Source organism: Falco punctatus (assembly GCF_963210335.1).
Source record: "Falco punctatus genome assembly, chromosome: 12".
Lineage (NCBI taxonomy): Eukaryota > Metazoa > Chordata > Aves > Falconiformes > Falconidae > Falco > Falco punctatus.
The window spans coordinates 5,777,000-5,791,369 of record NC_137592.1 but is presented as its reverse complement, the minus strand read 5'-3'; the positions used below and the strand labels follow the sequence as shown (position 1 = coordinate 5,791,369).

Below are 14,370 nucleotides of genomic sequence, written 5' to 3'. Positions count from 1 at the left end.
TATATATATATGGTTTTGTTCTGTTTTGTTTTTACTTTAGTTTTTCACAGAATTAATATCTTGGGTAAAAATGCATTTAGGAAGACCTAAAAAACCAGAATTGCCAATGATCCCAGTACCTACCAGTTCTTATATCTCCCACCAAGGTATCTTTCATAAGAAAACTCATAATAGGTGATCCAGTTCTCCCAGGCAAAGCTGGGATGATGAATTGCACAAAGATATTTTTTTCTACTACAGTGGCATCAAGAAGCCTCCTAAGACGGGACTTGTGGGTGCCCCATTATGCAAAAGACTGTCCCTTACTGAGGGGCTCACAACTGAAAGAGAAACAAAGATGGGAAACCAAAAATAAAGTGACTCGTCCAGTGCCGCAGAGCAGGCCGGTGGCAGAGCAAAGTATCTCGTTCACCTCAACTCTTCCTTCAGTAATCTGTCTGATACGAGTGTATGATCAGACTCTTTGGTTTCTCCTGCCTTATTTCTGCTTCACAGGCTGGCAGAGTGTTGCAGAACTTCAGCAAGTACAAATGTAATGGTCTTCAGCGGATATCTGGGGGAACCAAGGAAGATCTTTATCTTGGTCTTATATTGATCTTGATTTTTGTCCACCTGGAAGAAAGGAGAACTCCCAGCGTGCCACTAGCAGAAGCCACATACCTCAAATTATCAACTGTGAGATAAAGAAAGAAACTGAGGAGGATAAAGAGATATGAGGTAAATACGAAAAGGCAAGTGCTGTCGTGAACCAATGGCAATATTTAGCGTAAGAGTTGTGGGAGTCTCTGGTCTTCTGCTATGGGTAAACATTTGTCCGAATGACAGCACATGGTAGAAAATTACGTGAGATGGGCCAGAACTAAGTAATGATTGATGAGCCTTGGAAGAGCAGGGCCTGGCTCTCCAATGTTGGTTTTGCAACCTTTGATCTTTATAGCCACGCATTATAAAGCGGTTTCAACTTGTAGCTAAATTCCTAACATACTCAGCTGTAAAATCCAGACATATCCTGAGTAATAAAACAAATACATGAACTGGAACTTAGGCGAGAGTCATCTTTTACTGTCACTTATTGCTGGGAACACCTAGAGCTTGTTACAGTAGATTCAATAGGAAGACACGATTTTAAAAGCAGCATGAAGAGATTCTGGCTGGAAACAAATTAATTGAGCTGTACAGCCTACATCATTAATCCTATCTGGATCACCAATTCACAGTGCCTCTAAAGTGCATCGCGAAACAGACACCTTTCAAATTGTTACACGTACAGTAACTATACTGCATGATGTTCATGAAATACAACTTCTATCGCTCTGCGTATCAGAGCCACGGGCCTTCTGCAAAAACGTCATTCTGCAAACTGTGGATATAACCAATAAATCAAGGCAGTTGCACAAGCCACAACTTAGGTGGCATTAATTAGATCAGTGGAAGTTATGATCCAACATAATTATCGTTGTTACCCCACCTACGTTTAATTTCAGTGTTTCTTCCTATCTTTCCCCCAGAGGGTCAATAGGAGAGTTAACTACATGCTTCAACAGTGTCAGTCTCCAGAGGCAGCACGAAAGAGCAATGTTTGGTAATTACATGAGTGCAAGTAAGGGGAAGGGGACTATCATGAGATGTGATCAGATACCATACAGCAGGGGGGGAAAGAAAGAAATTCACCCTTTGCCCCTTACACACCTCATAGCTTTGCAACTGTACAAGAGGTCTGGGTTTTGTGCTGCTTGATCTGAGCCACCAGTCCCTACTCAGCAAGGTATTTACATACAGAAACATATGTAAAGATGCATGTAAGCATATGGAGAGTCTTATCGAAGTAAATCTGATTTCCCAGTGTCTTACATACATATTGGAAATGGCCTGAATGGCACAGCTGAGGGGAGGGGAAGAAGGGTCAATCTACTGAGGTGGGACTTGAGGCATCTCTGACCACATCTGTAATAGCATGTAGTGCAGAACAAAAGGAATGGACACAGAGAGACAAACAATTGGTGCCAGGGACCCGATATCCACACTGTGTATTTCCATTCTGTACATGCTTTTTACCTCAGCCTAGCTGCAGTCTAGTGGCAGCAGCAGCCAGCTGGAGGACTCATTTCAGAAGCACACTATGTCAAAATGCTAATGCCAGTCCCCACCTCAGAGGCATCTCCCTGCTGGGCATGGACAAGTGTCCACGGATACACATGCACTGCCGACAAGCCAACGCTTCAGAAATTTCTGAGCAAACGCCTCCTGAGATTGCTACAGAAAGAAAGCCACAGCAGCGTAACCAAGTCAGCATGACACTATGCTAGGGCTATTTTGCCCTTCTGAAATAGCCCAGTCTAACACTACCCTGACAAAGGTCTGCACTGGACAACACAGGTTCCCCCAGACAGCACTGCACTGTGTGGCTGCAACGACACGTGGGCAGCCAGCTCCCCTGTGTAGTCTGTGTGTGCTCTTCGTCTCCATCACTCCCTCTGTCAATAGGGACAATTTTACAAGTCTCCTCTCTGAGAACTGTGCTTCAGGAAGTGAGTCTCGTACAAATACAAATACAAATACAAATGGGAAACCAAGTGTTTGCAGGACTGAGCCCCGAATCACAGTCCAGGAAACAGTTGTAATGACAGTACATGGCTGAAGAACTACCACCTTTGAATCAGCTGGAAGGACTTTATACAAAAAGGTATCATATCTTTCAGGTCACAACAGTTTTCTTCTGATTTAAGATTGCACCATCACAGTGGTTGGAAGACATAGAGGTTTTCTGCTAAAAGTCCCTAAAGATTCTCTGTTTTAGCAGGTCAATTGGTTCTCTTCTTCTTTGACCTTTCTTCTATGCATCTGCTCTTCCCTACACTTACAATAAAACATTTTCCTTTGACACTGTGCAGGGCTCTGCTTAAAAAGAGCTTGGTGTAATCAGGTGTGTTCCTAGTGAACTGCAGCCTGCATACAAAGACACCACTGTTTTTCAGAAGGCAGTTCAGTAATGTTCACTCAACAGAAGAGACCAACAGTATGGCAATATCCATCAACCCCCTGCATTTGCTTGTAATTAAAGAAAGGTCAATAGCTGTGCCTTTCTGAGAATCACGCTTACCTTTGCACAGTCAAAAGCCAAACATATACAAATTTCACAACGGAAACTTTCGTTGACATCCAGAAACATGAAACCTGAGACATGAAAAAATACTAAACAGCCAACTGTGCTAATCTAATAATGTTTGTGAAACTGATTTGCCCCCATGGTTGGTTACAGAACTGTTGAGATCATATTTGGTACCTAACAGCAAAAGCTGTTGTATTCCAGTTTTTTCATGCCTCGCTGCTACAGAAAGGCCCTGATTCACACCACTTCATTATCTTTCCTCATTTTTATAGGCAGCCAGAGGGCATGCTGGATCCTCATTTTGTTTGTCTGGATCCACTCATTAGTAAATTATGTGTAGTGAGCAATGATATGCACCTGGACACTTAGTCTGAGCAGATTCTTTGACATTCAAATTGGTTAGGCTACTTCAGCAAAAAAGGCAACAGCTCTTTCTGAAATGTGACATTTTTAAATGATTTTGTATTTCTAGGAGCCATATCATCAGTGAAGCAGAAGTACCAAAAAACAAGAAAGAAAGAGAAGGAAAGGCACAAGACTTCTCCCTATGAAGCGCTGTTAACAATCACTTTGCTATGAACACAAGGATCCTGCAGCCAAGACCACAGGCACATTTTATGGGGGCAATCTGAGTGGCAGCATTTAAGTTTTTGCTGTATAGCTAGACAAGAAATACTAAAGAGGAACACAGATATGCAGCTGGGAGATTTGCAGCAATGTTGAGTGCAAGCCTGACATGTTGCTCTGGAAATCTGGAAATGGAAATGACCTAGCTAGAAATCTGCTTTTAGGGACCAAGCCTTTAACCCCTCCCTGGTTCTCTTGGCGGTATTGCTACATATAATTTGTTCTTGTAATGATGGGAACTGGGCCAGAGAGGGACAGATACAAGGCATGAGGTATTCCAGCAAAACCCTTCTGACATACAAGGCTTGGAGACCATGGACAACTGGTGCAAGAATCACAGATGCACAATCCAACACAATCCCCTGTTCTAGTTTTCCCATCATTAGCTGGGTACCACACAGAATGTAGTTTAAAATGTCTTCTAAAATAGCTTTAAGGATTGGAAATCTGATAAGGCAAATACAAGTGGCAAAGCTCCACTGACGTCAGTGAGACTTATATAAGGGAAGATTTTGTAATGGTAAAAGTAATACTGGAACTGAAAAGTCCTGCACACTGAACAAGGAAGTTTTTCAGGTTAACCTCAACACAAGCCACAGATTTGTCCCCAAAACAATATCCCCCCGACCCTGCAGATGAAAACTGAGTTTGGACTATTTCTGCAAAAATTGTCACTTTGTGTGTACAATCACACAAACATAATTTACGGCAAAGCTACTCATTAATAAGCAACTGAGATATTAATATTGAATTATATTTTAAAAGGTAAATTCTGAAAGTATATACATGAGAATTTTAATGAAAAGATGTGACTGTAAAATGTGGTACGTTTAGCCAGTCCTGGGACAATATGGTGTGGGAGTCATTCTTCCTTCATACAATTCTTCTTTTCAGGACTATCTAGTAAGTTGGTGTGAATTAACACTGTTCTTTTGAAATCAACTAAAAAAAATGGAGCTATGCCAAATTACATCAGTGAAGTATCCAGCCTTTTGACTTCAAGTTATCCTCAGTTAACACTGGCGTAATCAGAAAAAGGCGACATTTACTTCTGTGCCCAATGAAAAATAGCCTGGGTATTGGCTACTTACAGAGAACTGCCTGAAAACATTCCACAAACCATGAATTATTCACAGTATTAAACAAATAATTGTGACTAGTAAATAAATATTTGAAAGTAATGGCTGGTTCATACACGATTCAAACATAGTGTAAGGGGGAGATATTCATCATATGAATTACCCATTAAGAATTATTGGCTCAGCTCTAGTTATAACTGATAAACAGTCATGTGGATAACAAGGCAAGTGTTTGGCATGCCTCCTGCTTTCATTCTCAGCAATATGGCTTCCTTTTCAACAGACACATAAGCTCAACTATTTATCCCCTTTTTACCAGAGAAACTAACTGCCTTCAGTGCACCTGAAAGGCGAGAGCTGGCGCGCAGTTTCCCCAATCCCTACTTGTCTGGTTAAATTCCAGGTCAGACAACAGCTCTCTGACAGAACCACATTCCTGCTGTAGTTTCAATTACCTAAATTATTCTTCACCTCCTGTCCTAACCATGGGCATATTTTTGATGGCCCAAGCTGGGAAACGTGAATGCAAACTGCTACCAGATGTAGGGAGGAAGAATGATTTCATATTGGAGGCGCTAGCCTCCGAGTCAAAATATCTGAGTCTCTGCTGTGCCACAGGCTTTCTGTAAGCCACTTAGGCCCAAATCCCCAAAGGTATTTAGGCTTTTAACTCCTGTTCATTTCAGTGAGAGTTAAAAGCCTAAATACCTCGATGAATCTGGGTTTTAGCCTCTGTGGTTATGTCTACACAGCACAAGGGTATCCATAGTACCTAGTGGGCACATCAGAGCTAACTTTTAACAACCTGGCCCCAGCAGAAGAGCAATATTCTGGTGTTGGTCTACTGTTGAGCCAAGAGCGGAATATAATCGGATTGTGGATAGCTTTCACACAGCATTCCCAGCTGCAGCATGCTCAGAGCTAGCCTGGGTATCTCCACACAGCACTGCATTCTGCTGGGTGGGTACCACCCGCATGCCTCAAAATTACACCGCAATTTGGGTAACAGCCTGCCTTGTCGGGCTACAGGGAGAATGAGTACATCCTGCAAGATTCACACAGTGCCCTGGCATTCTGCTGGTGGGCAGCACATAAAGCACAGGGAGCCAGCAAACTTGGTTCAGCTGAACAATCCTGCAAATTCCATTTTAATTCAGCTTTTCAGAAAGCAGTTTCCACTGGCCACAGAAAGGCAGCAGGGGGCTGTGCAACATGCTCACATTTAAGTATCTGACATCTTTCACTTACAACACCAGTACAACATCTGACTGTGTCTCCAAAAAGAATCAGAGCAAATGGTTAATGTGCAGTTATGGTAGTTAAAAAAAGAAATGCTTTGCTGCTATTCTGTTGTCAGTTTTGGCAAGCAGCACTGGGGAAGCGAAACACTGATAACATTGCTTTACTGTTCATGTAGGTCCCAACCTTAACATGCTACATCTGTATCTTCTGTCTCAAGAAGTTGCTTTCTTTTCATCAAACACATTCCAGAAGTCAACAGTAAAAGCACTGACAAGAGACAGCAGATTGATCCATTAACTCTCACTCACTGCTAACAGTTCCTTGGCTGAAACCGGACCCTGCATTCCACTTGGGAAGATTTGGTAAGTTCAAAATGTAAACATGCTTGCAGGATTTTGTTACTGCTCTCATGCACTGTAGCTCCTGCCTCAGCTTAAGAGGAGGTGCTGGGAATCTTTACAGGTGCTGTGCCTCTTACTTTATACATGTGTAATTAAGTAACAAACAGGACAGGCCAAACGAGTCCTATGTGCCTCGTGTTATTATTATACTACATTCTCAGTTAGTGCTAATCAATGTGGTTGCAATGAAGGATATTACAGCGTATAGATCTTTCTAATATGTCTAACAATAATAATAATAGTAATAAATAATAATAACACACTCTCCCTTTGCCAGAAAAGATGTAATTAAATGAGCACATATTTTACTTTTGGAGACAGGCCTTTAAGCATCTTCCTTTTAGCAGCAGATAAAATGAAAAGACTTGCCTGTTGTGGCTTTGAATTTGCTTTGTAAAACTAGCCTTTATTTTAAGTTAGATCTATCTAACGATGCTCTTTTGTTGAACTATTATTATTCTTTACCTGTATTACCAAAGCATACCGGGTCTTTGCTCACCACCAACACTCCAGTGCATAAGTCACAGCAAAACCACGGAACAAAATGCCATTTCTTACACATTTGCTAAGGAAGCTGTAAAGGCTTGTCTCCTAGTGCGGCTCTCTGTCCCCCTCTGCTGACTCCAGCAGTCGGTCCCGGGTCCAATTCCTACATCCAGGGACTCAGCCTGCGGTGCTGTTACTCTTGGAGAGGTGACAATACACCTTCTGAGAGGCGGCAAGATGCTGGCTTATCCCGGGAAGAAGCTAATTTTCCCTGTACAGCAGCTGGACAAACAGGGTTTTGTCCAGGCAGGCCTCTGAGTTCGTCTTCTGCACTGCTCACAAAACAGAACGGGTTTTTGTGCCGAAAAATTTGCCATGGAGGTAAAACACCACAGTACTATTCCAGCCAATCCCTTAATATTGTGATTCAAGATGGTGTCTTTGTTGTCCCTTCAGAAATGAAATCAGGCTTCCCTTTGACTCTGTGGGTCAGGCTCTTGAGACAAATGACATTTTCCAGGATGGTCATCTACTTCAGCTGATAACTTACTGCTTTTCGAAGAGTTTAATTTTTTGATGTGACACTGGCAATTCCCAAAGAAAGAGAACACTTTTCAAAAGAAACACACCTAATCAAAAAGCCATATTTCTGGAAAAAACTGCTTTCAGTGCACACATTCATTTAGCTATTACTAGCCTTTGCTTTTCAAGCAGACTACAGTACAATGTACAGTCCCACAGCTCGCGAGCAGAACCAGTAGAGGTTGCTATGGGTAAGTGCCAGGAGCTGCACCACTGACATCACTGGGATTTTTGCCACTGATTTCAGTAGAGTCATGATTTCATGCAGGACTCTGCTGCCATTGGACTCAAGGTTTAATTACACAACTCCTTACTAACTGGCTCTCTAAGCTTCTACAATGCTGATTTCTCTCCAATCTCACTCCAAGGGTTAGTTCTGACTTGTTAGAGGGGCCTGTCTGAAAGCCTCATGTTCCTCATGCTTCTCTTCTTCCTTTGGTACTGTACAATCACAGACACAGTTCACTATTCCAGGAGTACCTGTGTACACAGTATCCATATTTACATCTTAACACTTCCGTTTTCTCTCCTTTGTTGTCTCGAGTTTCAAATGGATTTTGTCCTTTCCCTGCTTTTCTACATGATCAGGTCTTCTGTTTTTAATATCCTTTTGTAATGTAGGTCTATAAACAGATCCTAGCTATCAGTGAATGGTCTAAGGAAAACTGTTTGTTCTTACTGTTATAGGTCTGGATTGGCAATTTGGTCTGAGTTTCCAGATCATTTTGACCTTCTGGCATGACCGTTAAGAAATCATTCCACTGCCAGATCCATCTCTGCCTCTATGGAGAGATGTCCTGCACATTCAGACTGCAAGTCCTTCAGGAACTAGTGCTGGTTTTGCTGCTGTCTGCACAGCCATGAGAGCAATGGGACCTGAGGTTTGTACAGAATTGGGAGCATCTCCATAGTAATTCTGGATGGAGATTACCTATTGCTCAAGTTAATTTACAACACCTTAATTTGCAGCTATGACTTTTGTCCACCTTGCAGTCAAAGGCACGACAGCAACACATTGACCAGCTTCAACCTAGCTACTTTGGATACCTTAAGCAGTGGAGACACAGTGTTCAGCTCTTGAATATGCACGCTGCATCCTGGGCAGGCTGAACAAGCCTGCCCTAAACCTCGTGAAGATTAAAGCTAGTTGTTATTTGATTATCTGCACTGCAATCACACCTCCCAGTTGCAACGTGGTTGCACAACTGGTGACCAGGGGACCGTTCCTCTTTCTGTGTATGCTGTATTGTCAGAAGTATGCTCTAGCTGCGGGAGAAGCAAGGGGGCTGGAAGGCTGTACGGAGGTGGTCCTCCCTGCCTGCAGCCTGCCTGTTTTGTTCCAAAGCAGCTGTAGTTTTGTTAGCAGCTCACAAACACAGTGGTATTTCAGTCTCCCACTTCCCTCCACATGCTCTGGAAGAGAAAATAGACTCGGGACTGGGGTAGCTTGAATTCATTTTAGCTGCTTTCTCAACAAGTGATCTGTTAAAGGGAGAGAAATGCACTTTTGTATGAAACGGCTGTTTGCACTATGTATTTTAAATCCTGGAATGAGCATGAAATGAGCTATCATGGAGATTTACAGAAACTGAATTACCACCTTTCTTTTACCAGTTCAGAGTTTACAATTTGTTTTCACTTGCAGAAGAGATATGAACATCTTTAGAGTGACTTTATGTCTTCTAATAGGTTTGCTTTACTGAGTGTTTTACTTGTCTCAGATCCTGCAGAGGATGCTAGGGGTCCTGGAACCAGACACTGAAAAATCACTGCACTTCTATCTGACGTGAAGAAAAATGCCACCAGCTGCAGCTGAGTTATGTGTGAGCATAACTAATGTGAAATAATAATAAAGGCTGTAAGTACCTAAGTCTGCAACCATGCTCTAGCACAGCTACAGCATCTGCAAATTCAGATCTACAGGTGCAGGTATGTACCTTATCTGTACACAGAAGTGCAATAATAAGTAACAGAAAGGTACGAGCAATTTGGACTTTCCTGTTTTTAGGGACTACACTGGAAGGGTCTCTGAAAGCTAGACCCTTTGAGGAAGTCTCAAGTCCCAGACAGAGTGCTTCAAAGTGCAACCCACTTCTCACAGTTTTCGCCTAAATTTGCAAAAGTCAAGACAAGGCTACAGCTGAGAGAAAAAAAGCTTCCCTATCATCTGACCTGATTATTCAGACACATTTTCAAAATCAAAATTATGAAAAAATTAAGTCCAAGCACTTGTGAATTCCTGCTGACCTGCTACATAACTGCTTCGTGTTCACATTCAAAATGGTCTAACAATGTACATGTTAGCAGGGCTGCATAAAAAGCTTCAGTGTCTGAGTTTGGCTAAGCAAGCATAAGTTTGGATACTTATTAAAACATGTTTGTATCCCTTAGTCCATGAAGCCAGGGTGAAAATTTTGTTGGAATAATCCTTCTCATGAGGTCTCCAATAATACCTGCATCCAGCTGGGCTAGAAAAACACCCGGAGCAACCTTTCAGAGTCTTTCCACATTTTGCCTTCCAGTTCCAGCTGAGACCTGGAAAAGCAGTTTTGTAAGCAGGACCAGCAGTGGGAAAAAGAAAAGTTTGCTAAGCCTTCGTAAACTTATCCATATGAGCCAGTGTCAAGTGCCTGCATCTACACATACCCAAAGTCCAGCATCTGGAAGAACCACAAACAAGTGTAACTGGCTATACGAATCATATATTCTGATAGAAAAATACAACTGTGTATGTGCTTGAGCCTCTGCACTTAAGTAATTGAAGAAAATAAGTCACTTTTAATTTCAAAAAGCTCTCAGCTGTGTCCTTAGTAATTAAGATAGCATGGATGCAATAAATCAGTTCATGTGCCAACCCACAGAGGTCAAATATAACCAGGCAGCACATGACCCCCACCCACTCTTTCTGGCACTGAAGTTTGCTGTTGACTGCACTGGTCCTTCTGGCATTTCATGTCCTCATGCAAGTCATACCAAGTAGCCTCCCTGAAATAATGTACTTGAACATGACCAGACTCATTTTAATCATTGTGTGTATTTTAAATTATGACTAACACTCTGAGAGGATGAGAGAAACCAAAATGGTCAGGGAGCTTTTTTTAAAAGAGGAATAAGGAAAATGTAAATTGCTTTCTATTTAAGCAACAAGAAACTTGATGCATCCTGCAGAGGAAGGATGGTCTTGTGGCTGAAGCACAGGGCTAGAGTGTAAGACCCTGCTAACTTTGAGACCCACAGCATTGTCTCCAGGACAGTGCAGAAAACCCACAGCAGAGTCCCTGTGTGATCAGAGTTCCTCAGCTCCCCATCTGTGAAACGGGGATGATTATGCTTTCCTACTCCCATCCTTTATCTGTCTTGCCCATCTATACTAAAAAACACTTCATTGAAATGGACTGTCTTTAATTAGGTCTCTATGTGCGCTTAGCACAATAAGGTGCCAATTTTAGCTGAGGTCTCTGAGCACTCCTACCTGGCAAATGAAACAGGCATTTACTGCAGGGTTAATGACCAACTGAGATTATTTGATATTATTTCATTTGTACTGCTGTCACACCTAAGAGCACCAGCCACAGACCTGAACCTGTTCTGTGTTTGCATTTAATGCATACAGAACATAATGACAGTGCCTCTCCCAAACAGCTTAAAATTAAGTTTTACTCTCCCTTCCCCCACCACCAACTTGCACCGAGTTTGTTCCAGGGAATGCTTTGCAAATACATCTGCCAATGGGACAGCTTCAAGTATCTCCTTGTGTCTGTTCAGATTAGATACAGATAACACCTGAGAAGTGCAGATGAGATTCTGATCACAACTAGAAGTGAGAAATATTTTCTACCAAAAGGTTTAATGAAATGAAAACATTTCCTGTGTTTTTAAACGCAGTAATGTCCTACCAATATTTTTTTTGACAAAAGGAAAACAAAAACCCAAATAAGAAAGACCTAGGAAACAACCTGATGTTTTGTCTTCGGGAAAGAAACACATGTCGATGGAATTTCATTTTCAGAGGACTGCCTTGAGAAAAAGCAGTCTTTATTTCCCTGTAGAAAGCTTTGACCCCAGAATGTCCATCTGCCACTGTTCTCATTTCTGCTAGCAAAACAGAGACTTCTACACACGAGCGTAGTGGGTTTGGGGTATGAAATCCACCACCTCACCACTATCTTGACTTCAGTCTAAAGCCCTTGAAAGCTCCTCTTGCATGTTACAGTATCTAGGGAAGCCTAATACAAGATAGTACTTGCTGCATTCAAGGATACTTTGGGTGCTGAAGTACAGTGGAGCATCTGGTAGGGGATGAAAGAGATGGAGATGTGAGATGTGTTATAAGCCATTTCCTTTCTCTGTGGTGGCACTGATCCTTGAGAGAGATTTTCTTTCTTCTAGTAAAAAAACTTTTCAAAGGAGGTTCCCTACCAACCTCAGATGAAAGGACAGCTGGTGTGAATATCTCTTCAGCATCAGTGCCTGTTTTATGCTTTGCACACACCTGGAGAGTCCTGGAATACAAGAGAAACCACCTGTATATCTTTGGTTACCAGAGAAGTTCCCAGAGCAAGTCTGGGACTTCAAAAACTGGCATTTTACCAATAAGTCACAGGCAGCAGGAATTAAGTACTTTCTCCCTCGCCTTCTTCAAAATGGAAGGAGCATTCACAGCTTTGTTTGCTTTATGTAGGCTCCTCATCTTGTGCAGAGGTGCACAACAGAGAGAGCAGGGACTGAAGAGTCGTCTCATCCCAACACTATTCAGCTTTTCAAAACTATCCAATAATGATACTTTCTGAAAAGAAAATCCCTTTTATTGAAACAGCCAGCAACAAAAAGAGAAAATTATGATGTGGCTTTCCATTCTGCCCTGCGTTAGTACCTCCCTACTATAAAGACTGCCTTTCAGGTAGAACACCTTCCTGAATACCAACATGGGTAAAAGATGGGAAAAAGGAAGACCTGTGAGGAAAGCAAAGAATCCCTTTTAGGAGGGATATTGCAGTGCCTATTATATCACAGGACATTCTCCTACAAGCGTCACCACTTGCTATTCAACAGAAATAGGCTCCAAGAGAGAATATTGTAAAACATCCAATATCTTCTTAACACGGATTGCTCAAAGTTGCTCATCTAAAATATATATTTGTACATATGCAGCAAATTATCTAACAAAGTTGCTAAATGTGCCCCATGAGGATTCCCATTCTCCCTCATTGCCTTCACTGGGAGCACAATGTGCCAGTATCTTAGAATCACAGAATTGTTCAGGTGGGAAAAGACCTTTAAGGTCATAAATCCAACCGTTAACCCAGCACTGCCAAGTCCACCACTAAACCATGTCCCTAAGTGCCACATCTACATGTCTTTTAAATACCTCTGACACACATTTTAAGAATGCATGGCAGGCTTTATTGTCACACTTAACACGAATTATACTCACACTGGACCATATAATCTTCACAAGATTATACAATTCTCTAGATTGTAATCTCTATCTCATGCCATGTGAACCAAGGTAGAATGACAAGGAATTGCTGGCCTCATAACCTGGAAATGTCTAAACCAAGCATCTTCCAATTAACCCTGATGCTTGTCTGTAAAGTTGTCAGGGCAAGTTAGACTCAAGTTTGGGAGTAAAATTTTAGAGACCAGAAGGCAGAAGCCTCTCTGCCATGTTATTTTTAAGACCTTTATGAAGATCGTATGAGTGCAGAGATGGGTGTGACAATCTAGGGGATGATGATCGGAACTGTTATTAGAAAAAACAAAATAGTAAAACTCTTTAATTCCCACAGCTACAGAAAATTAAATCTAGAAACATGAACCCAAATAATCACCAGTCAAATAAAACCCCAGAAGGCATTCTTTACAAAATCTCATCATTTTTAACCAGTGGTATATGATTTGAGAGGCTTGACTCATGACTCCTTAATGCTTTGGGTTAGGAATGCTAGTTGACAGTTCCAGTGACTGAAGTGAGCTGTACTTATTATAAGTCAATCATGTGTCTACCTGGCAATTAGCCAGGAATCCTAAAATTAACAGCTCATTAGAAACCTGTCTGTGACATACTATTCACACGAACAAGCCCTTGCTCAGGAGCAATCCCTCTGAACCCAGCGCAGAGAACAAGGGAGAGGACCAGCATCCAGCACGTGCTTCCGCAGTGGGGTTTGCTGCTTCCAGCAGGGTGGACAGCAGCATTTCCATGAGCAAGCAGGTCCTACTTATTGGTTCCTATAGCTCTCTCCTCGAAAGGAGAGCTAGATTCAGAATCTGTGAAATGTTTCTCAGTTGTTCTGAGATGTTTTTCTGGAAATCAACCTCATGTCTGCAGACATTACTGCTACAAACACTGGCTCCGCTCCATCAATGCTATAATGCACCACTGGCAATTTCAACCCCACATTGAGGAAGGTTTGTTCTCAGCAGGATCATTTGATAGAGCAGCAGCAATGTTGGCTACAGTTACATAAACAGAAGCAAGCCCAGAGCTGATTATGTCTTTTCATTGATTGAAGGGGACTTCTGCAGGATCCAATAGTTTTTCCATCCTTGTTGATTAGAACTGGGCAAGATTTTTCTGTTGAAGGATGTTGGCTTCTTCAACTAACACAATTCAACTGTTGACAAAATTTTGGAGTTTTCATTGAAAACTCTATTTCAATAAAAATTCCAAACTAAAGAATTTGATTGTGGATCAGAAAGTATCTTTGATTAAAAACCAAAACATTATTTCATATGTTGAAATTCCACTTTAGATTAGTTCTTGCTTTTGTTTCTTGTTGCACCACTCTCACAAAAAAAAAAAAAAAAAAAGTAATTGGATGAAACTTACATCAAAAATAGC

General features: G+C 41.7%; 1 long non-coding RNA gene across 1 annotated transcript in view; it reads right to left on the bottom strand.

Annotated features, from left to right (window-relative positions):
- Nucleotides 1–462: 462 nt before the first annotated feature.
- LOC308071980 overlaps nt 463–14,370 on the bottom strand; it is a 147,513-nt gene continuing 133,605 nt past the window's right edge. Inside the window, exon 2 of the long non-coding RNA XR_013931451.1 lies at nt 463–14,370. This exon is cut by the window's right edge and continues 40,708 nt beyond it. This is a non-coding gene — a long non-coding RNA (uncharacterized lncRNA).